This window comes from Ovis canadensis, chromosome 13 (assembly GCF_042477335.2).
Source record: "Ovis canadensis isolate MfBH-ARS-UI-01 breed Bighorn chromosome 13, ARS-UI_OviCan_v2, whole genome shotgun sequence".
NCBI lineage: Eukaryota > Metazoa > Chordata > Mammalia > Artiodactyla > Bovidae > Ovis > Ovis canadensis.
The window spans coordinates 98195916-98218780 of record NC_091257.1 but is presented as its reverse complement, the minus strand read 5'-3'; the positions used below and the strand labels follow the sequence as shown (position 1 = coordinate 98218780).

Sequence of the window (22865 nt, the reverse complement as noted above, 5' to 3'; positions counted from 1 at the left end):
TTTATCGTATCAAATTTATCTTGTATAGCCATGGACAGAATTGACTAATATTTTATTTCTATATCAATATTAATATGTGAGATTGATACCTTTTAGCTTCTCATATAAAGCTTTGTTAAGTTTTGATTTCAAAGTCATGCTTCATAAAATTTACTAGAAATATTTTATTATTTTACTCTGCTCTAGAGCAGATTGTAGAGCAGTGGGGATTGGAGCAAATCAGTCACAAGAGCCCTCTCGAGACGCATCCATGTAGCAACGGTTTTACCACTCATTGCTTTCCTTTTCGTTTTTTATGATTTTTTCCTTGAATAAAGTGCAAGAACTTACATTTTCTGACAATATTATCCATTTAACTGAGTTTCCCATTCCTTAATACAGAGAAAGGACTGTGTAACAGTCCAGAGAGCCTCTTGATGAAAGTGAAAGAGGAGAGTGACAAAGCTGGCTTAAAACTCAACATTCAACAAACTAAGATCACGTCATCCAGTCCTCACTTCATGGCAAATAGATCGAGAAAAAATGGAAACAGTGGCAGACTTTCTTTTGGGGGGCTCTAAAATCACTGCAGATGGTGACTGCAGCCATGAAACTAAAAGACACTCGCTCCTTGGAAGAAACGCTATGACCAACCTAGACAGCATATTAAAAAGCAGAGACACCACTTTGCTGACAAAGGTCCGTCTAGTCAAAGCTGTGGTTTTTCCAGTGCTTTTGTACGGCTGTGAGAGTTGGACTATAAAGAAAGCTGAGTGCCAAAGAATTGATGCTTTTGAACTGTGGTGTTGGAGAAGACTCTTGAGAGTCCCTTGGACTGCAAGGAGATCCAACCAGTCTATCCTAAAGGAGATCAGTCCTGAATATTCATTGGAAGGACTGATGCTGAAGCTGAAACTCCAATACTTTGGCCACCCGATGTGAAGAACTGACTCATTGGAAAAGATCCTGATGCTGGGAAAGATTGAAGGTGGGCGGAGAGGGGGACGACAGAGGATGAGATGGTTGGATGGCATCACCGACTCAGTGGACATGAGTTTGAGCAAACTCGGGAGACAGTGAAGGACAGGCAATCCTGGCATGCTGCAGTCCTTGGGGCTGTAAACAGTCGGATGTGACTGAGCAACTAAACTAATTAGAACCAAAGCAACTGAACAGTGACAACCACCAGGCATTTTTGCTTTGCAGGCCACACTGGCTCCATCATAATTATTCGGCTCAGTAGTTATAACGTAAAAACAGTGACAGATTTGAACATAGCTGTGTTCCAAGAGAACTTTCTTCACAAAAACAAGCATCAGACAGGGTTTGTATACCTGTGAGTTTCAAGAGAGACGGTAGAGATCTCCGTACCTGTTTCCCCGTGTCATTCTTACTCAGAAATCCCTCAACTGCCACCTATTAACCTCCCCCAGATGTTTTTCTAGCTCAAGCACGAGTAGGTCTCTTTATTTCCTGGTCTCGTCCTCCCCACCTCTTGTCCTCAAAGCTTGTGTCCTCCACGTGACTGAGCACATCAAGCGCTGGTCTGGCTCACTTCCCCGGCCCTCTCTTCCACACCCTGATTCGCCTTTGAACTGCTTTGATTCCCTCACAGAATCGTCTGTGTCGGCTTTGGCAGACAGTCTCTTTCCCACCTCTCTGTGGGGCGCCCATGGACATTAAAAGAGGACTTCTAAAGGCACACATCGGAAAGGAAATGCTCTTTTGCCAGAGAATAATAAATCCGTGCTCTCCGCCACCCGTCCAGCTCAACGTCAGGGCAGGTTCTAGGGGAGGAATGAAGGGAAGAAAGAAACAGGAGGAAGAAGAGAACAGAATGAACAGCCTCGGCCTTGTTGCCTCCGTTCATCTCCGTGTGTGCTCAGCCGCTCAGTCGTGTCCGACTCTTTGCGACCCCGTGGACCTTCGCCTGCTTGGCTCCTCTGTCCATGGGATTCTCCAGGCAAAAATTCTGGAGTGGGTTGCCATTTCCTTCTCCGGGGATCTTCCCAACCCAGGGATCAAACCCATGTGTCTTGCCACTCCTGCCCTGGTAGACAGGTTCTTTACCACGATGCCTCCCAGGAAGCCCTAGGTACCCACTTTCCTCTTGCTTATAAGAGCCCAGGAAGGAAAGTGTTGAGGAGAGCTGTGGTCATCAATCCCGTGAGAGGCAAAAGCAGCAGGAGGCTCCCCGTGAGCAGGGAGAGTCCGTCCACTGCAGAGCCGCCCCTGCAGCCGGCGCCTTCTCCGGGGGCAGCTGAGGACGCGCGTCTCCGCTCAGGCTGCCTGCGGTGCTGACCTGGAGCCCACGGTGCGGCAGCAGTGGTTCAGGGAAGCCTGACACTCGGTTCTGAACGGGCTCAGCCCTCAGCAACAGGCCAGCTGCTGACAGCTACAGCTTGACCTTTGGAGAGATGAAGGGGCTGGAAGACCCTCGAGCCTGTGTTCATCAGAAGCCTGGAGAAGGCAGAGGCAGCGGTGAGCACACAGGGGCGGTGCCAGCAGTCAGGGAGAGTCCACGGCGCAGGGTAAGGCCTCTCAGGTCCGGAGAGAAGGCGCACGCTCTGTGCTCCGGAGACGGCCGTGGCCAGGGGCCAGGATGAAGAAAGCAGGAGCCTTCACCTGCAGTCAAGGCACTTCCGTGTTCCAAGTACAGTTGCTGAAACGGAGTTCTTCTATTTTGGGAACGCATGTAAGAATTAAAGACTTTAAAATTTAAAAAATAAAAAACAAAAACAAAAAAATTGCAATGATTTCTAATTGCATTTAATTCCCTATCTGAATATCTGACCAGCTGTCCAGTATTTGACAATCCACACCCTCTGTTAATGATCCTGCTCAGTCCTCATGCTTATCCTAAAGGGCCTGCTCATTCCAGTTCTGTGTCCCATGAATTCTCCGTCTCTCTGCCCCCACATCTATATCCGACTGCCCCCGTCTCTCTGCCCCACGTGTATATCGAGTGCCCCCGTCTCTGCCCCACGTCTATATCCAAGTATCCCCGTCTGTCTGCCCCACGTGTATATCCAAGTACCCCTGACTCTCTGCCCCACGTGTATACCGAGTGCCCCCGTCTCTGCCCCACGTCTATACCGAGTGCCCCGGTCTCTCTCGCTCCCCTCCCCCATGGCTCCCAACCACTCGGCACCTGCAGCTATTGACCCTGCACTTCACCCTCAGCTACCTTGCAATTACATAAGACTCTTGACATGACCCTTGCACATAATATATTGATAATTATTTTATGCAGTCTTCTCCACTCTCATTTTTTCTCAGAGGTCTTCCAAGCTCCCCTTCTGATTGGAATACTAACTTCTTAAAATTAAATTGCTCACAATGGGAACTATCTTTGCCTATGAAAACTTTCTTCAGTATAATGCAGTCACCACACTTTAGGTCTCAGACTTTACAGGTGGACTTTCGTTGGGCAAATCTGAGATATAGTTAGAGCTGGCTCCTCATCTGACTTTGACCTTTGGGATTTTCATGTGGCCCCTGTTACTGTTACCTTAATACCTACCCTTGCCAGGTTCTGACCTTCCACAGGTAAGTCTTAATCAGAACTTAGTATTCAGTGTTCCATTTTCTAAGGCTCCATTGTAGCATTTTCTTCTAAAATCCCTTATATGGTGCCATGGTTCAAAACAGAAATGCTGACGATCTGGGTTATCGTACGAGTTCTATCACATTCTGCGCGTCCTGGGAGGAAATCTCTTTTTTGTTTCTGCAAATGGAGATGATTAAAAAAAAACCCATGTGAAGTTGTCATATAAATAAATTAGGACTCTTGGCATACAGACATTATCCTAAAAGATTTAAAAGGGGAATGTGGCAATTAAAGAATTACGTGTGGAAATTTTGGCATTGTAAAGAGAAATTTAAACTAAAAATGAGTCTCAACCCACTGGTGAAATTTAACCCAAGCTAACAAACTCGTCTTGCTGATGAGGGTTCTGAGAACGGGAGGCTTCTAGCTGAACCCTTGATCATTGTTTCAACAACACAAGCTGTTTCAGCATAACAGAGAGACTCTCTGTGGAGTGAGAGGGCACCACAGCTCAAGCGAGAGGATCGCCGGCGGCGGGCCCGCCGCGTCTGCTCAGACCATCGGCTTCTAGCAGGACGGATTTTCATGGTCCCCTGGCCACGTTTTTCAGAGTATCCTCCTCTCTTTGTTCCAGACCTAAACGCTCACATTCATGGGTTGGTCCTACGTCTAAGTCATCCCCACTGGCTTCCTTCAACCTGCTATGCAATGCCATGATGCGTGATGAAGATTCAGACGGTGTTCCTGCCTTGGAAACAAGTTTATCTGTACCATTTTCCTAGATTCCATAAACACGCATCAATACACAATATTTTTTTTTCTCTTTCTGACTTACTTCACTTGCTATGACTGACTCTAGGTCCATCCACATCTCTGCAAATGGCTGACATACACACACTACCATGTATAAAGCAGAGAGCTGGTGGGAACCTGCCGGAACCCACAGGAAGCTCAGCTCAGGGTTTTGTGATGACCCAGAGGGCAGATTGGGAGAGAGGCTCGGGTGGGAGGGATATATGTCTACACACAGCTCATTCCCTTCTCTGCAGAGAAGAAACTAACACACTGTAAAGAAATCACACTGCAAGTAAAGCAAACAGTTCTGAAAAACAAGCATTCAGACTCAGGCAGGTCTGCATTTGGACCATTGTTCTCCCAAAGGTTTACCTGCCGCAGGGTCACCTGTGATGGAGCAAGAGGCTTCACTGTTTGAAGCTTCCTGTCCTGCTCAGTGTGGACACAAGACTCCTCTACCCCCCCAGGTCAGTGTGAGGGGTAACACCACAGGAGGTGTGGTCTTCCCTGCTGGTTCAGGCAGTAAAGAACCTGCCTGCAATGCAGAAGACCAGAGTTCGATCCCTGGCTCGGGAGGATTCCCGGAGGAGGGACTGGCAAAACACGCCAGCACTGCATGGGCAGAGGAGCGAGGCGGGCTACAGCCCATGGGTTGCCGAGGAGTCGGGCATGACTAAGTGACTAAGACTTGCACTTCTCCCCAGTTAGCACCTGCGGTGTGCTCAATAAAAAGGAGCCAGAAACTCCATTAGCTGCTTAAGATGTTTAATTAAAAAAAAAAATTTGGTGTTGAATTTCTTTAAGGCAACATCTCATTTAAAAGTGAGCATTTCTGGTGTAAAAGGACACTTTCAGCACTCCTCTCCTGTCCACCGTGACCAGGGCACCACGCTTCCTGTTTAGTCAGTACTTTGTCATCATGATTTAGTAGCAGACTAGCCTCATCTTTCTAACGCTCAAGAAATTAGAGACAATTGAGGCTGACAACACACACGCCGTGTGACCAGAAATGAAGATCTACGGAAATATCGGTCGCTTCCAGGAGCAGGAGGGAAGGCGAGGGCTTGGGGCAGATGGAGGCGGTGGAGAGGAACAAGGTACACCCTCCGGAGCTTAATCCTTTCAAAAGAGCATTTCTTCCCCGGATTTGATGTAGTTTCCCAGTCTCAGGAACATGAGACCCCTGTGATCATGCTGATGTTCGTTTTTACTGTCTCCATTAATCATATTAACTGGATAATTGCTGAGTGCAGAGGCTATGGACCTAGAATCATCTGATCCATGAAATCAGCCGCACCCATAATTCAGCTAATAAAATCACACAAGTGGAGAGAAAACAGTTCCATTAATTTGTCTCTGTGAATTCCACATCTTGGCTTCAATTTGCATCGCATTCAGCAGCACTTTCAAATGCAAGTTCACATCCTCAGGGGGTTGTGTGCTAAGGAAATGGGAAGTCAGAGGATAAACATGGCGTATTAATTACTTCATTCTTTCATTCACTCAACAAACATTTACCAAGTGTTTACCCCATGCCAGGTGCTGCCTAGGCCCCAGAGATTCAGCAAGGAACCCCAGTTCTCTCTGGTGTCTACTGAATAGTGCAGTGAGACAGGCCGTACAGTGACGGTCACACAGGTCTGGCTGCAGCGTGGAGGTACTTAAAGACTCGGTGGGAAAGTCAGTTAAGTGGGAATAAACTCAAGCGTTTTTACAACTTTTAAAATGGAATATTTATTTATTTATTTGGCTGTGCTGGGTCTTAGCTGGGCTACCCTGGTGGCTCAGATGGTAAAGCCTCCGCCTGCAACGCAGGAGACCTGCGTTCGATCCCTGGGTCGGGAAGATCCCCTGGAGAAGGGAATGGCAGCCCACTCCAGTATTCCTTCTGGGAGAGCTCTATGGACAGAGGAGCCCAGCGGGCCCCCAGCGTCCACGGGGTTGCAAAGAGTCGGACACACTGGGTCTTAGTTACAGCGTGTGGGATCAGGCCCGCAACCGAGGATGGATCCCGGCCCCTCGCCTGGGAGCGGAGAGTCTCAGCCGCTGGGCCACCCGGGCAGTGCCTACAGTCTGTTCACAGTAAGCGGTGCACACTGTTCTCTGTTGCTACCTCTGTATCTGAATCCTGTCCGCCCTCTGATCGCGGAGGATAAGAGGCCTGTGCAGACTTCCTGATGGGAGGGACTGGCTGTGGGACAACTGGGTCTTGCTCTGGGGGGTAAGGCCACGCTCAGTAAATCTTGAATCCAGTTTTCTGCCAGTGGGCGGGGCCGAGTTCCCCCCTTGCAGTTTGGCCTAGGCCAGACGAAGGTAGGGTGCGGGCTGTCTCCTCCCAACAGACTTAGCAGCTCTCCGTGCCTCCCAGGAAGGCAGCTGTCAGCATCCCTGACCCCAAGGCAGGCTGCTGGCAACCCGGGCACCCACCGGAGACTCCCAAACACTCACGGGCAGGTCTAGCTCAGCCGTGTGGGCCCACTGCTCCCTCCTCCTGGTCCTGGTGAGCACAGGCTTTGTTTGTGCCTCCAAGAGTCTCCGTTGCCCCAGTCCTGCGGATGTTCTGTAATGAAACCCCACAGACCTGGAAAGTCGGATTCCCTGGGGATTCTCAGTCCCTTTGCGGGACCCCCAGTTTGGGAATCTGTTGTGGGGCTGAGAACTTTTGCAAGTGTGAGAGCTTCTTTGGCATAATGGTTCTCCAGTCTGTATGCTGCCCACCTGGGGTCTGCAGTGGGGCTACTGTGATCTCCCCCGGGAGGGGAGGCCACACTCAGCCTGCAGGACTGCTGCTGCAGGAGCCTGTGTCCCTTCTCAGGCTGCCGCTGACCCCACAGGAGACCTGTAAATGGTCACAGGTGGGCCTGGCCCAGTCTGTTGTGGGGGCCTCTCGTTCTTCCCCTGGGTCCCGATGTGCATAAAGGTTTGTCTATGCCCTCCAAGCATCTGAAGAGCCAAAAGCAAACAGGAACTAAAGAAGAGAGTGAAAAAGCTAGCTTAGAGCTCAACATTCAAAACACTGAGATCATGGCATCCGGTCCCATCACTTCACGGCAAATAGATGGGGAAACAGTGAAGCAGTGGCATATTTTATTTTCTTGGGCTCCAAAATCAGTGTGGACGGCGCTTGTAGCCATGAGATTAAAAGACGCTTGCTCCTTGGAAGAAGAGCTATGACAAACCTAGACAGCATATTAAAAAGCAGGGACATCCCTTTGCTGACAAAGGTCCATCTAAATCAAAGCTATGGTTTTTCCAGTAGTCATATGAAGATGTGAGAGTTGGACTATAAAGAAAGCTGAGTGCCAAAGAATTGATGCTTTCAAACTGTGGTGCTGGAGAAGACTCTTGAGAGTCCCTTGGGCAGGAAAGAGATCCAACCAGTCTATCCTAAAGGAAAGCAGTCCTAAATATTCATTGGAAGGACTGATGCTGAAGCTGAAATTCCAATACTTTGGCCACCTGATGCAAAGAGCTGATTCTTTGGAAAAGACCCTGATGCTGGGCAAGATTGAAGGCGGGAGGTGAAGGGGATGACAGAGGATCAGATCATTGGATGACATCACCGACTCAATGGACTTGAGTCTGGGCAAACTCTGGGAGATAGTGAAGGACAGGAAATTCTGGTGTGTTGCAGTCCATGGGGTCACAAAGAGTCAGACCCTACTGAGAGACTGATCAACAAAAATACGTGAATTACTTTTCCCAGCTTTATTGAGGTGCAATTGACAAATAAAATATCTATATTTAAAGTGTATATGTAACTTACTTTTTAAAGTAAAACATCACTTCAGTCTATTCCCCTTTGGGTTTGCTCTTCTCCATCCTTAGAGTCTTGTTAGTGGAAATGTTTGAAAAGTAGTGAAATATTCAAAGCTAAATAATGTTTGGGAATAGTACTTAAGGCTTGATTGATTGTGTTACCGACTCCAAGCTTTCTCGGCTCTCCCCACGACAGGTCCAGAGGCGGCACTGAGGTAAGGAATACAACTTTAGACCGAAAAGATGGCAGACTAGTTCTCAAAATAAAAGTAAGAGGGATCTGGCATCTTACGGGGTCTGGATGCCAAGTTCTTTTACAGATCAGAGATGGGGGAGGTGAGGAAACAAAGTAAAAAGTTCTTGGAATGGCATCTCCTGGAATAGCAAGCCTCAGGCAGGGGGATGTGTTAATCCATTTCTTCCTGCTATTAACAGGTGGGCTGGGTTCTGAACAAAGGCGAGTTAGCTTAGCAGTCAGGCAGAAGGGCAGGATTCTCTGAGGCAGGCCTTTATGTGTGATTACAATAACAAAAGCAACGGAAAGAAAGTCAAAGAGTTCCAACAAGGAGTCAGAAGTGATTTCTCTCTGCACCAGTTACACCTTCAGGAGCTTATTTTTTGCAAAACTGTCCTGGGCCACCTCTACAGAAGGCGACAGCAGAAAGGGCCGTGGTCTTGGCTTGAACAGCCGCCTCCTGCGTGAGCATCTTGCCTGGCAGCTGGTGCCGTCATTAAGAGCGCCTCTCGGCCGTTTGCAAAATACATGGGGGTTTGCTGTCATAGTTGCTGTTGCCCTGTCCCTGGTTTTCCCGAAGTCTACGTAGGGATAGGATTCGGTGTTGTCCACACATATATCTGAGTGGCTTCCCAGGTGGTGCTAGTGGTAAAGAGCCCACCTGCCAACGCAGGAGACACAGAGACATGCCTTCCATCCCGGGTCGGGAGGATCCCCTGGAGGAGGGCCTGGCAGCCACTCTAGAACTCTTGCCTGGGAAATCCCAAGGACAGAGGAGCCTGGTGGGCTGCAGTCCATGGGGTCACATGGAGCCAGACACGACTGAGCAACTCGGCATGCGGCATGCGTGCATATATCTTACAATGATCTTTATTTAATGCCTACCTGAACTAACTTTTGATGGGGAAACACATCAATGTTCTGTTACAAGATATTTTTTTTTCCAGTGCCCCCTAGCTGAATGGGATTCTGCAATCTCATTTTTGTCAGTGTATAAAAACAAATGCTATGCTTGGTCAGATTTAATATCAAGTGAACTACTGAAGACTTAGATTTGGCTTTAGATCGCTTCTATCTCCTCAAATAACAAATAAACAGCACGAACAGGTGGCTTCCTCGAGTCAGCATGACAATTCCTTTACCTTCCTGGGGCTGTTGAAAAGCAAAACGTATCAGCGTGGACACCTCCGAGGAAACATGGGAAGGCATACAGGAGAAGGGAAGGAAGCAACAGACTGAGTATTTATCCTATTCGTTTTTGTTGTTGAGTCGCTAAGTCATGTGTGACTCTTTGCCACCCCATGGACTGCAGCACGCCAGGCTCCTCTGTCCTCCACCATCTCCCTGGGTTTTCTCAAATTCATGTCAGTTGGTTGGTGATGCTACCTAACCATCTCATCCTCTGCTCCCCCCTTCTCCTTTTGCCTTCAATCTTTCCCAGCATCAGGGTCTTTTCAAGGAGTTGGCTCCTTACATTAGGTGGCCAAAATATTAGAGCTTTAGCTCCAGCATAGGTCCTTCCAATGAGTATTCAGATTGATTTCCCTTAGGACTGACTGGTTTGATCTCCTTTGATATTATGTATACAAATGATAACTAGCACAATATTTCCTCTTGACTATAAATCAAAATAAGAAGAGTAAAATATTGTCTCAAAGCATAAAAATATTGTCTTTCTCCTTCCTTTATATGCTCACGTCAGGAGACAGAATCATCAGTCCATTCCTAGCATTCAGTTCAGTTCAGGCGCTCAGTCATGTCCGACTCTTTGCGACCCCATGAATCGCAGCATGCCAGGCCTCCCTGTCCATCACCATCTCCATCTCCCGGAGTTCACTCAGATTCACGTCCATTGAATCAGTGATGCCATCCAGCCATCTCATCCTCAGTCGTCCCCTTTTCCTCCTGCCCCCAATCCCTCCCAGCATCAGAGTCTTTTCCAATGAGTCAACTCTTCACATGAGGAGGCCAAAGTATTGGAGCTTCACCTTTAGCATCATTCCTTCCAAAGAAATCCCAGGAATGATCTCCTTCAGAATGGACTGGTTGGATCTCCTTGCAGTCCAAGGGACTCTCAAGAGTCTTCTCCAACACCACAGTTGAAAAGCATCAATTCTTCGGTGCTCAGCCTTCTTCACAGTCCAACTCTCACATCCATACATGACCACAGGAAAAACCATAGCCTTGACTAGATGGACTTTAGTCAGCAAAGTAATGTCTCTGCTTTTGAATATACTATCTAGGTTGGTCATAACTTTTCTTCCAAGGAGTAAGTGTCTTTTAATTTCATGGCTGCAGTCACCATCTGCAGTGATTTTGGAGCCCCCCAAAAATAAAGTCTGACACTGTTTCCACTGTTTCCCCATCTATTTCCCATGAAGTGATGGGACCCGATGCCATGATCTTCGTTTTCTGAATGTTGAGCTTTCACTCTCCTCTTTCACTTTCATCAAGAGGCTCTTTAGTTCCTCTTTACTTTCTGCCATAAGGGTGGTGTCATCTGCATATCGGAGGTTATTGATATTTCTCCCGGCAATCTTGATTCCAGCTTGTGTTTCTGCCAGCCCAGCGTTTCTTATTATGCACTCTGCATATAAGTTAAATAAGCAGGGTTACAATATACAGCCTTGACGCACTTCTTTTCCTATTTAGAACCAGTCTGTTGTTCTCTGTCCAGTTCTAACTGCTGCTTCCTGGCCTGCATGCAGGTTTCTCAGGAGGCAGGTCAGATTTTTAAAAAGAAAATAGATCGGGGGCTTCCTTGGTGGCTCAGTGGTAGAGAATCCCTCCGCCAGGGCAAGAGACGCGGCTTCCGTCCCTGTTTGGGAAGATCCCACACGCAGCAGAGCAGGTCGGCCGGGGCACCCCAACAATTGGGCCTGGGCTCTGGAGCTGGGAGCCGCAACTGCGAGCGCACGTGTGACCGCTACTGAAGCCGGAGCGTCCAGGAGCCCGCGTTCGGTAACGAGAAGCCTCCACAATAAGAAGCCGGAGCCTCAGCCAGCAGCCCCACTTGCCTCAACTAGAGAAAGCCTGAGTGGCAGCAAAGCCCAGCATGGCCAAAAACAAGCAAACAAAAAATATTAGAAAGAAAACAGATCAAGAGAGATCTTCTTAAGTGGTGCTTCTCAATTTAATTTCATGAAAAACACAGATGCTGAATTAAAAATTATATACTCGAATCCAAATCAATAAATACTGAATTGTGTTGTTTAATTGTATGAATAACCAACTAAGTTTTAAGTTAAATATTAAACTTAAAATATTAAATTTAAATGATAATTACATAATTAATAGACTAGCATTTTAGTGAAGCGTGTGCTCCTTTTTTTTTTTTCCAAGAAACAAAACAACTCTACGATGTACACATGTTTCCTCATTTCTTCCTCTGAGGAATCTCTCTATTATTACAGGGAAGTGAGAGCTCCTATGGTAGTTTTCCCCAGATTTCCTCAGTTGGTATATGATGGAGCCAAAATTTGAAACCAGCACTCTTGGCCTTCAGGACCCATCATTTCCCACGATCCTCCGACATTTCCCACACACACTCATTTCTCTGACATTTGCTCTAGCTCAAGATGTGGACTGTAACGAGCGGATGATGCAGGGCCGGGGTGAGGGGGTGGCAGTAGGCACGGTCCTGTCTGTAAAGTATGTGCTGAATTTACCTGCCGCAACTCAGTCCTCTTCCAGGAAAATACAGCTTTTCCTTTCCAAAGACATTTCTACTCTGTTCTGAACGTATGTACTGTCCACAGAGCCTTTCAGAGCACCACCATCCCTCGGTGACAACTACTGGTTCATAGATGAATCCATCACCCAAGCTGAGCCAATACCAGCCCTACTTGAGCCGTTCATTGAAACTATTAAGAGAAAGACACCATCTCTTTAGTTGATAAGCTGGTGGAATACAAGCCTAGAATAATCTGTAGCCTTCTTACTATACATGGAGAAAGGCTGCTTGGGAATTGAGTCAACCACGATGAAAGCTGATCTGAGATGGGGAGAAACAGGCTCATATTGTTCGGATCTGAGCTTCCGGATCTGGCCTTACCTGAAGCAGGTTTACCCCTGGCAATATACGAGTCAGTAAATTCCCTGTTTCGAACTGGGCTTCTGTCACTTGCAGCTATGAGTTTCTTCAAATACATGCTTTTTGTAGACTAAAATTTGGTCGATAAGATGCAAAGTAAACAAAAATAACTCATGATAAAAAGGATAATACCTCAAAAGGGTGTGTGATAAGGATTCATATCAGCTGTGATGATGAGGAATACCTTCTTGAATCTATGTATATGAATTAATACGCAGCATTCTAGGAATCTAAAAGCTAACTTCAAAAGCTGTCTTAAATGCACATTGTTGAAACTAATTCAAAAGCAACATTTTAAATGAATTACATTTAAAATAATGAAAGATGCTAGACCGTGTGTTACGGTGTTCCCGAGTGACAGGTTCGGCGGTGGAGGGCTGCTGCTGTTGTTTAGTTGCTAAGTCATGTCCGACTCTTTTGGGACCCTCTGGACCGCCAGGCAATGCTGGAGGGTTACTTTCCTTCCAAACTACTGCAATCAAATTTCTTTTCTCCAGCGTTCAGTCAAGTTGTCCTTGCAGAGGAGTGAATTATGGGCATAAGTGCAACTGTTTAAGTGGAGAAGCCCTGAAAATAGCACTTACTGTTCACTCTGCTAACTTTGGTGTGTTCCTAACGTTCTCTGTTTTGTAGTTTCTGAAAATTATTCTGGGCTGTGACTGCTGAACAGAAAACAATGGGGAACACTGCCAACCCCCTGTTGAAACTGATCCGACTGCCACATTGGATAATTAATACATTTTAACGCCATTTATTCATACCCTCTGTCTACAAGCATCAAATTCAAGAGGTACTTGCCAAAACTTCCTTGTTAGACTTCCTGTGGTGTGAAAACCACATGTTCTGGCAAAATTAAAACACAAAGGATTACTATGCAAAGCAATGAAAGATGCCCACAAACGAAAACGTTAATAAGACACGTTTCTCGGGCATTTTGCCTAAAAAGGCACAAGAAACGTTAAATCAGTTTTGTGTTTTTTCAGGGCCCTATAAATTCATAGCATTATTTCTAACCCTTGAAGTCAGCCAAACTCAGAGGGCTGATAAAGATGAGTTACCAGCAAGATCCATTCTGGGATGGGCAGAGGAGACAAGACAAGGAGACTCGGGTCAGGCTTCATAGACATTAAGCCCCGCGTTTAGGGCTCTAACATCAGGCGCAAAACTCAGTTACAGACGGACACTGACGGGTTGAAAGAAGGGACCACTGAACTTTAAACCTGGTTCCTCAGACTGGAGGATGCTGCTCCAGGAATTCATGTGTGTGTTTGTGTGCTTTCAATTCAAAAATTTTATAACTGTCTTCTGTGTAGCACACATTTTCATTGAAAACTTTTTGTTAAAAGCATTGTTAAGAATGAATGTCAATCTATACATGATTTTTATACTTCTGAGTGGAAGTTCATTATGATGTTTAAAACGATGCAATATTTTAAAGGTGTACATAGATCAGACCTTTATTGCTCCTTGAGATGCTCTGGTATTTAAGGACATTTCTGGAAGATATGACCTTTGCACATCTTTCTACTTTTCTTTCCCCAGAGTTCTCAGTTCTTGCCTTTGTAACTTTTGCCTTAGCCCCTTCTCTGGCTCCCAATGGATCTGGAGGTTCTATGGACTTTCCCTGGTACTGGGGTCTCAGTTCTCCTTACGCTCCCTTGTATTTCTCCCATGGCTTTAGCTTTTGGCACTAAGGAAGGGATTCTCCTTGGGTGTGCTCAGTCACTCAGTTGCGTTCAGCTCTTTTGCAATCTTGTGGACTGTGGCCCGCCAGGCTCCTCCCTCCATGGCATTTTTCCAGGCAAGAACACTGGAGTGGGTTGTCACTTCCTTCTCCAGGGGATCTTCCCAACCCAGGGATCGAACCCTCATCTTCTGTATCGCCTGCATTAGCAGGTGGATTCTTTACCAATGAGCCACCTGGCAATTTCCTGCTCTAGAGTTAAAGCCCCAACAAAACTTCTTTTTGCCCAAAAACTTGGGCAACCCTTGTTTTCTGTGAAGAAGGGTCCCTAACATACTCCTCATCAAGGCGTGGAGCTAACTGCCCACTTCCTGTTGGATACCTATGATAAAAGGCTCTAAATACGCCTCACTGATAAGCTGCAGTTTTTCCTTGCCTACAGTTTTGCTTTTTGTGGTTTCAGTTACCCATAGTCAATCCTGGTGTGCAAGTATTAAATGGAAAGTTCTAGAAGTAAACAATTCATGAGGCTCACACTGCCTGCCATGCTGAGCAGTGTGATAAAGCCTTGCCCCACCTGCTCTGTCCTGCCCTGAACATCATTGTGGTTACGTGTTCCTGGCATCCAACCCTCCACGTCGTCAAAGCTCCACATCCCAAGGTCACCCAAAGCAGACGCTCTTTCTTCTGATGTGTCCAGAAGGTCCACGGCAGCCTAACGCTGCCTCACAGGGCTGATGTCATCCTGCTCATTTCACCTCATCACGCAGACATTTTATGACCTCACATCCTCATAAGAAGGGTGAGTATAGTAAAATCGAGTATTTTGAGAGCCACACTCACATAACTTTCACTTCAGCATACTGTTATAATTCTTTTATTAGTTTTTGTTATTACTTCTTGCGCCTAATTTATGAATTAAGCTCTATCATAGGCATGTGTGATAGTCACTCAGTGGTGTCCTACGCTCTGCGACCCCGTGGACTGCAGCCCACCAGGCTCCTCTGCCCATGGGATGCTTCAGGCAAGAATGAGGAGTGGGCTGCCACGCCCTCCTCCAGGGGATCTTCCGGAGCCAGGGGTCAGGCCTGCCTCTCTTCTGCCTCCTGCGCTGACAGGCAGGCTGTTTACCACTAGCGCCACCAGGGATTCCACTAGAGGCTCAGCACCATCTGGGGTTCTGGGCTCTGCCTGGGGCCTTAGATGAGGCGGGATACTGAAAAGTGATATCGGTACACAACGCATCGACTATAGACGCTAATAACCTCCGTTCTTTCTCAGGTCCCACTGCGACATACGGCTTCCCAGGTGGCTCAGTGGTAAAGAAACCGCCTGCAACGCAGAAGACAAAGGAGACACGGGTTTGACCCCTGGATCAGAAAGATCCCCTGGAGAAGGAAACGGCAATCTGCTCCAGTATTCTTGCCAGAAAAATCCCATGACCCAAGGACCCTGGCGGACTAGAGCCCATGGAGTCACAAAGAGCAGAGCATGGCTGAGCATCTGGGCACCCCCGAGACATGACAATGGTCAGTCTTCACGAGGTAAAAGTCAGCGTTAGAAGACCACAACGTTTTCATTTTCTTAAGACTAAGATTGACTTGCTTCTAGGTTGTCTGGGAGCCCTGAGAGAGAAGGCCTGACCGGCCCTAGGTCTCCTGGAGTGAGAGTGCTAGAACTCTCCAGGCAGGAACCCTGGGGAGGGCAGCACCCCCTTCTCCAGAGCACCCCCACCCAGGGACTGAGCCCAGGTCTCCCACGCTGCAGGCAGATTCTTCCCCAGCTGAGCTGTCAGGGGTGCCCGGGGGCCCTTAGAATTTTTTGAAAAAGCCTTCCTAGGTAGGCCTCATAATTTCTTTTCAAAGAAAGACTTTAAGAAAGGCTCTAGACAAATTAGCACATAAAGAAAAATTTGCAGGAGCAATGTAACTCACTAAACCACAGATAGAACATGACTGGGGAGATGTACCTATCAGAGATGCTTTGGAGATGCAAAACCGGGCTTTTCAGGGAAACAGGATTCTAGGCCACTAAGATTCTATGGTTGTTCCTCAGGTAGCGTAATCACGAAAAAACCGATACATAAGTGAGAGTGAAGTGAAAGTCGCTCAGTCGTGTCCGACTCTTTGTGACCACATGAATTATACAGTCCCTGGAATTCTCCAGGCCAGAATATTGCAGTGGGGAGCCTTTCCCTTCTGCAGGGGGCCTTCCCAACCCCGGGATCGCGCCCAGGTCTCCCGCACTGCAGGCAGAGTCTTTACCAGCTGAGCCCCCGGGGAAGCCCACGTAGGTGCAAAGGAAGGAGAGAAACAGAGAAAGTGGACCCCACACAGCGACTGAGGAGAGGGCTCCAGGGTCTTGGGGCAGTGGAGGCGCCTGCCTTTTCAGAAGTCTGTGACAGTGAGCAGAGGGAAGCAGCTGAAGGGAAATGCAGGCAGGAAAAGGCAAAAGGAAAATTGTCCCGGTCATGTTCTGTTTGCCCTTTGCCCAGGTCCGCTCTGCATTCTATGCTGACATTGCCCAGGAAGGCCACCCTGTGTGGCCTCACCCCAGTGACACTAACGAAACAAGGGTGGCTCCAGTGAAAAATACAGAGAGCAAAAGAGAAAGAGGCAGGGTGTCTATTCTGCGCTGCTCCGGTCCGCCGAGTCAGTTTGGGCAGGAGTACAATCCTGCGGCTGCACCAGGGCCTGGTGCAGCGGACCAGTACAGCTGGGCCCCAGGAATCTCTTCCCTCCCTGCCCCACCGTCTATGTCTACTCACCCGCTGCCACTGACCCCTGAGCCTTCACAGTCCCCTGTTGGCTCCTCAAACTATCCGTGTCTTTCTGCTAGGCCTCTCAGTATGCATGTATGGATGTGGAAGTTGGACCATGAAGAAGGCTGAAGAACTGATGCTTCTGAACTGTGGTGCTGGAGAAAACTCTTGAGAGCCCCTTGGACAGCAAGGAGATCCAACCAGTCCATCCTCGTGGAAATCAGCCCTGAATATTCATTGGAAGGACTGAAGAATCAGACACGACTAAGCGTTCAACGCACACACACACACACACACACAGACACACACACACACATGCGCGCGCACCCTGAAGCTCCTGAACTTCGGCCGCTGGATGTAGAGAGCTGGCTCATTGAAAAAGACTCTGACGCTGCGAAAGATGGGGGGCAAGAGGAGAAGAGGGCATCAGAGGATGAGATGGTTGGATGGCATCACTAACTCAATGGACATGAGTTTGAGCAAATTCAGGGAGACGGTGAAGGATGGGGAAGCCTGGAGTGCCTGCAATCCACAGCGTCATGAAGAGTCAAACAGGATTAAGCGACGGAACGACAGCATGCTCAGAGACGGCTGTTTTAGGAAAATGACAGGCTCCCCCTTGCAGATCACTAGAGTGAAGTAGAAGTTATGAGATAGCCAGAATATCAGCAACAGTGAGATGGAAAAGAAAAGCTGTGACAGAACCCGTCCTAAGTCTGTATGTTTAATTATGTGGTGCCTAGAGAATCCCAGGGATGGGGGAGCCTGGCGGGCTGCCGTCTATGGGGCTGCACAGAGTTGGACACGACTGAAGCAACTTAGTAGCAGCAGCAGCAGGCACAGGCCCGAGTTCACTGAATGCAAAATCCCTTGTTCGTCACCCTGTGCCTCTGAGTACATGTGTGTGCATGACTGTACACATACTGCGCATGCGTGGCTGTTCAGTCGCCAAGCCGTGCCCAACTCTGCAACCCCAGGGACTGCAGCACGCCAGGCCTCCCTGTCCTCCGCCATCTCCCGGAGCTTGCTCAAACTCATGTCCATCGAGTCGGTGACGCCATCCGACCATCTCACCCTCCATCGTCCCTTCTCCTCCTGCCTTCAATCTTTCCCAGCATCGGGTCTTTTCCAAGGAGCTGGTTCTTCATATCAGGTGGCCAGCAACACATTTGTATAAATACATGCGTATTTCAAAATCAAATATTGATGTATTTATTGAACATCTATTGAGTGTCTATTCTGTGTAAAATACTGCACTCCATCGACTGCCACAAACAAGACGGGCACAGCCCCTGGGCCTCGGCCACTGTTTAGTAAACAGCAGCCTCGGGCCCCCTCACCTGCACTCACCACCGCTGCTGTGGGCATGGAGCGCGTTGCGAGGGCCTGTGTTCTGCAACACAGCTCTGCTGCCTGTCATCCCACGTTCCCAAACTGTGAAGTCAGGAGCTGAGATACACGCTGTTTCTCTTAATCCCACCGCTGCCATTGGTCAGGGCCTGATTTGGTTTTTTGCTGGAGGACTAGGTGGTTATTCACCCTGAGAGTTAAGCTTTTGAACACCCACTCCAAGCTAGAGAGCCACTGAAGGAAGCCTTGTGCGTATATTACGATGTTTGCTGATTTCAGGCCCGATCTGGGAGGTGGGATGATGAACCAGCCATGTAATTGTGATTATACGCTTCGTTAATTCCAAACGTCATTTACCCTGTGTTGTCTAATGTATAAAATAAGTTAAACTGACTCCCTCCCACCCTACCAATCTCTACTCCCGCCCCTCTCGTGTTCATAAACATCTGGAGGGAAGGTTTCATGCGGATTCTGTATTCAGGATAAATCCAAGCAGCTGACAGCCCCCAAATGTCTGCTCTTTGCTGAGAGCGGTCTGCGTGGGGCTCTCTGCCCGCTAGTGAATGCCTGGATCACGCGGTGCTGGGAGAGGCCGGACAGGATGACTTAATACGAGCTAGACAGAACCAAAACTACTGTAACGGAACAAAGAGAGCCCGTTTCCAAATTTCCTTCCTCAAAATAAAATGAGGGCCAGACATAGAAACGGGAACATTTCACAGCGTGGAGGAGAGCGGCTGGCAGTTCTCAGGTGCTGGACCATCTGACGTCACGGAGTGGGACAGGCAGGACTCTGTCCTTAGTGCTGGCTGTATGGAAGAGCTTGCCTTCCCCCTCTCACTCAGCCAAGAAGCTGCAATCGAGCTAAACTCATTGAAAGTCATTAGCTATCCCAGGAAGGCCCAGAGGACATCCACAAAGGTGCCACTGTAACTCCTAAGAGTCTGTAGAGAAAATCAGGAGCAAGACGCCAAGTGAGTGCAGGAGGGTCTTTGTTCCACTAGAGATGCCACTTGTCATGTTGGGGCTCGAGATAAAATGCCCAAACTACAAACGTGTCATCACATATCTCATTCAGCTAACATGTCCATATAGTCACAATCCAAGTGTCTACTGGCTACTACAAGGACTGACGCTGAGGCGCCAATACTTTGGTCACCTGATGTGAAGAGCCGGCTCGCTGGAAAAGACCCTGATGCTGGGAAAGATTGAGGGCAGGAGGAGAAGCGGGCAGCAGAGGATGAGATGGTTGGATGGCATCACCAACTCAATGGACATGACTTTGAGCAAACTCCAGGAACCAGTGAATAACAGGGGAGCCTGGCATGCTGCAGTCCCTGGAGTTGCGAAGAGTCGGACACAACTGAGCTACTGAAAAACAACGACTGCTTACGTGGAAATAATTTATTTTAAAGGCAAAAAAAAAAAAAAAAGAAAGAAACATCCATTCTGTTCACGAAACCTTCCACCAAGAGTGAGTGCGGGCATGTGCCTCTGGTTTTGCGTCTGGGTGTATGAATTTGCATAATCTCAATACTCTCTCCGACTATTTAAATGTTTGCCTCTAATACTTTTATACTAAGATTTCACTGTTCTCAAGCTCTTAATTTTTTCCCACCACTTATAAGTGAAATGGGCTTCCCTGGTGGCTTAGAGGGTTAAGTGTCTGCCTACAATGCAGGGGACCTGGGTTCAATCCCTGGGTAGGGAAGATACCCAGGAGAAGGGAATGGCAACCCACTCCAGTACTCTTGCCTGGAAAATTCCACAGACTGAGAAGCCTGATAGGCTACAGTCCATGGGGTCGCAAAGAGTTGGACATGACTGAGCGACTTCAGTTCACTTCATAAGTGAAATATATATTCACCTATCATTTTTGCTCCAAGCATGCTATATTTTCTGAGCCCTTGATGACCTAAAATCAATCGCCTTTATCTGTGAACTACTATATGGAAGAAAAGTTATGAGCAACCTAGATAGCATATTCAAAAGCAGAGACATTACTTTGCCAACTAAGGTCCGTCTAGTCAAGGCTATGGTTTTTCCAGTAGTCACATATGGATGTGAGAGTTGGACTGTGAAGAAGGCTGAGTGCCGAAGAATTGAGGCTTTTGAACTGTGGTGTTGGAGAAGACTCTTGAGAGTCCCTTGGACTGCAAGGAGATCCAACCAGTCCATCCTAAAGGAGATCAGCCCTGGGATTTCTTTGGAAGGAATGATGCTATAGCTGAAGCTCTAGTACTTTGGCCACCTCATGGGAAGAGTTGACTCATTGGAAAAGACCCTGATGCTGGGAGGGATTGGGGGCAGGAGGAGAAGGGGACGACCGAGGATGAGATGGCTGGATGGCATCACAGACTCGATGGACGTGAGTCTGAGTGAACTCCGGGAGTTGGTGATGGACAGGGAGGCCTGGCGTGCTGCGATTCATGGGGTCGCAAAGATTTGGACACGACTGAGCGACTGACCTGAACTGAACTGAACTATATGGCAAGGCACAGAGTAACTGTAGAAAGCTGCAGCTGACCTCTGGCTCTGTAACTTCAAGTGCTGTATATAATCGTTCTGAAGCCAGTCTGTTTTGCCTTGCTGTGTCAGGGAACTATTTTCCTTTCCTCATTAGGGTTCTTGATGCTGTTTAAAAATTATGACCATCTGCACCTCCTGTGGTTCTCTTCTCTTCTGATTTTGCTCAGAGCGCAGCATCCTTTCTCAGATTTCCTTTTTGTATTTTGCTAAAATCAGAGGGACTACCACTGTTGTTGTCATCATAAGCAGACAGGCTCGTATTCCATACTTTTTGCTAGTTCTGTTTTGGTCTTTTCTTTTGGAACCCAGAGCACAGATCTCTTAAACCTTCATTCTGTGTCTCTAAATTGATTTCAGGTTATGGACTCCTTTTGCTATATTTTCAGAAAACTTTTCACATGTATCCCTTATGCCAGGGATGTGCTTCAGCTTCAGAGGGTCTTCAGTTCCTCAGCGTCTCTGGTGTGGAGCAGAATGCCACATCTTCACTTTCAATTTCCTTGAAGTGAAGTGAAGTGAAGTCGCTCAGTCGTGTCCAACTCTTTGCGACCCCATGGACTGCAGCCTACCAGGCTCCTCTGTCCATGGGATTTTCCAGGCAATAGTACTGGAGTGGATTGCCATGAGCCATCCCTAATCTCATCCGTCTCTTCTAAGGTACATGACCTGCGCAGTGCCTTTTTCACCCGTGACTTTCTGCTACTGTTTCAGAGAATGCCCTTTTCTGCATTCCCTTGTGGATGATGAACACATCCACGCAATTTCTCCTTGTTGTTGCATGAGTCATTTCCAGAGGGACCATCTTTGTGACACCTGGAGGTCATTTTCTATTTTTAGAGTTTTTGGAGATTATTTTTTCTAGACAATGCTTCACTTGTTTTCCCTTTACTCATATTTGAATAAACTGAGACCTCATCAAAGTGAGTGGGGATGGTCCTTGACCAAGGTCTACAGCCACTTCAGTGGGGCCTTATGAAGATCTTTGAGGGGCCAAGAGAGACCCAGATTGCTTGTATTTTTCTGGCTCCTGATATATTTAAAAAGGAAAAAGAAAATTGCAGTATAATATTAAAAATGTTGTGGCATATTTAAAATATTCAGACTTTAAAAATTGCTACTTTTTAATATGTACACATGGAAAAATAACTGGATCTATAAAGTTATTTAGAAAAATATCTAAATGTAGGCTTCTTAGTGAATTTTATGTAAATGTCCTTCCTAACATCCTTCATCGAGAGTTTCTGGGTCAAGTTTCTTTTTCAGGCTAATAGCTTGAGATTAGCTAACATACCGGTCACAGTGATCACATATATTTAACCTAATATATTCATTTTAACCTAACTGTTCATTGTTTCTTGTAGCTTGTACTCTTTCAGGCATCACTGATCGTTCCCGTTCACGTGTTTTACCCAACTCTGAGGTGAGGCAAAAGTGTCACCAGCTGGAGAACAGCAAGACTTTTCTTACTGGAGACATCTAGGCTGGAGGACATACTGTGAGGGAGCAAAACGGGCTGCATCCACGGAGCCTCCAGCCTCTCTCCTGCCTCCTCTAGTTCCTGAGAAGCAGGACGCACTTGCACCCCTTGATCAAGACCCTGTCAGAGCAGCTCCAGCCTGGCAAGAACCAGAGACCCGCCTCCCCCCCCGCCACCCACCAGGTGGCCTCAGCTCTGCAGAAGGCTGGGGATATTTGGGAATGAGAAGGATAGGGCAAAGTGATTATCTTTGAATTTAAAATCTTCCTCTACCCACAATGCTTAAACCTCTGATTATCAGAATGAGTGGCACGTGAAAGTAAGGAGAAAAAAAAAATTTATCATCTCCAGAAAAGTCTGAGCACAGAGCTTCCTGCTAGCAACACAGTCTTCCTGGGAGACGGTTCCCTTCTCAGGGCACCTTCACCTCAGCTCCCTACACTTTCACCCCACCTTTCTCGCTCTGTTGTTTCCTGTGAACGCCCATCTGTGAACTAATATAGAAAGGGGGCAGAGTCAGAGAACTGCCTCATTTGTTTTTGCAAGGAAGGTCGAGTCCTAGGACTGAAACGCAAGAAGAGGGCCCTTCAGTCTCCCCGTGTCCTCGGTGCTGTTACAGACGCTGCGCAGATTCCATGGCGCGCTGTGCCCGA

General features: G+C 47.5%; 1 long non-coding RNA gene across 1 annotated transcript in view; it reads right to left on the bottom strand.

The window, feature by feature from the left end:
• Nucleotides 1-1171: 1171 nt before the first annotated feature.
• The window catches only part of LOC138416895 (uncharacterized), a 46200-nt gene continuing 24506 nt past the window's right edge, over nucleotides 1172-22865 (bottom strand). Inside the window, exons 2-3 of the long non-coding RNA XR_011247872.1 lie at nucleotides 3503-3706; nucleotides 1172-2657 (exon numbers count right to left, since the gene is read on the bottom strand). This is a non-coding gene — a long non-coding RNA (uncharacterized lncRNA). The remainder of the gene's footprint in view (nucleotides 2658-3502; nucleotides 3707-22865) is intronic.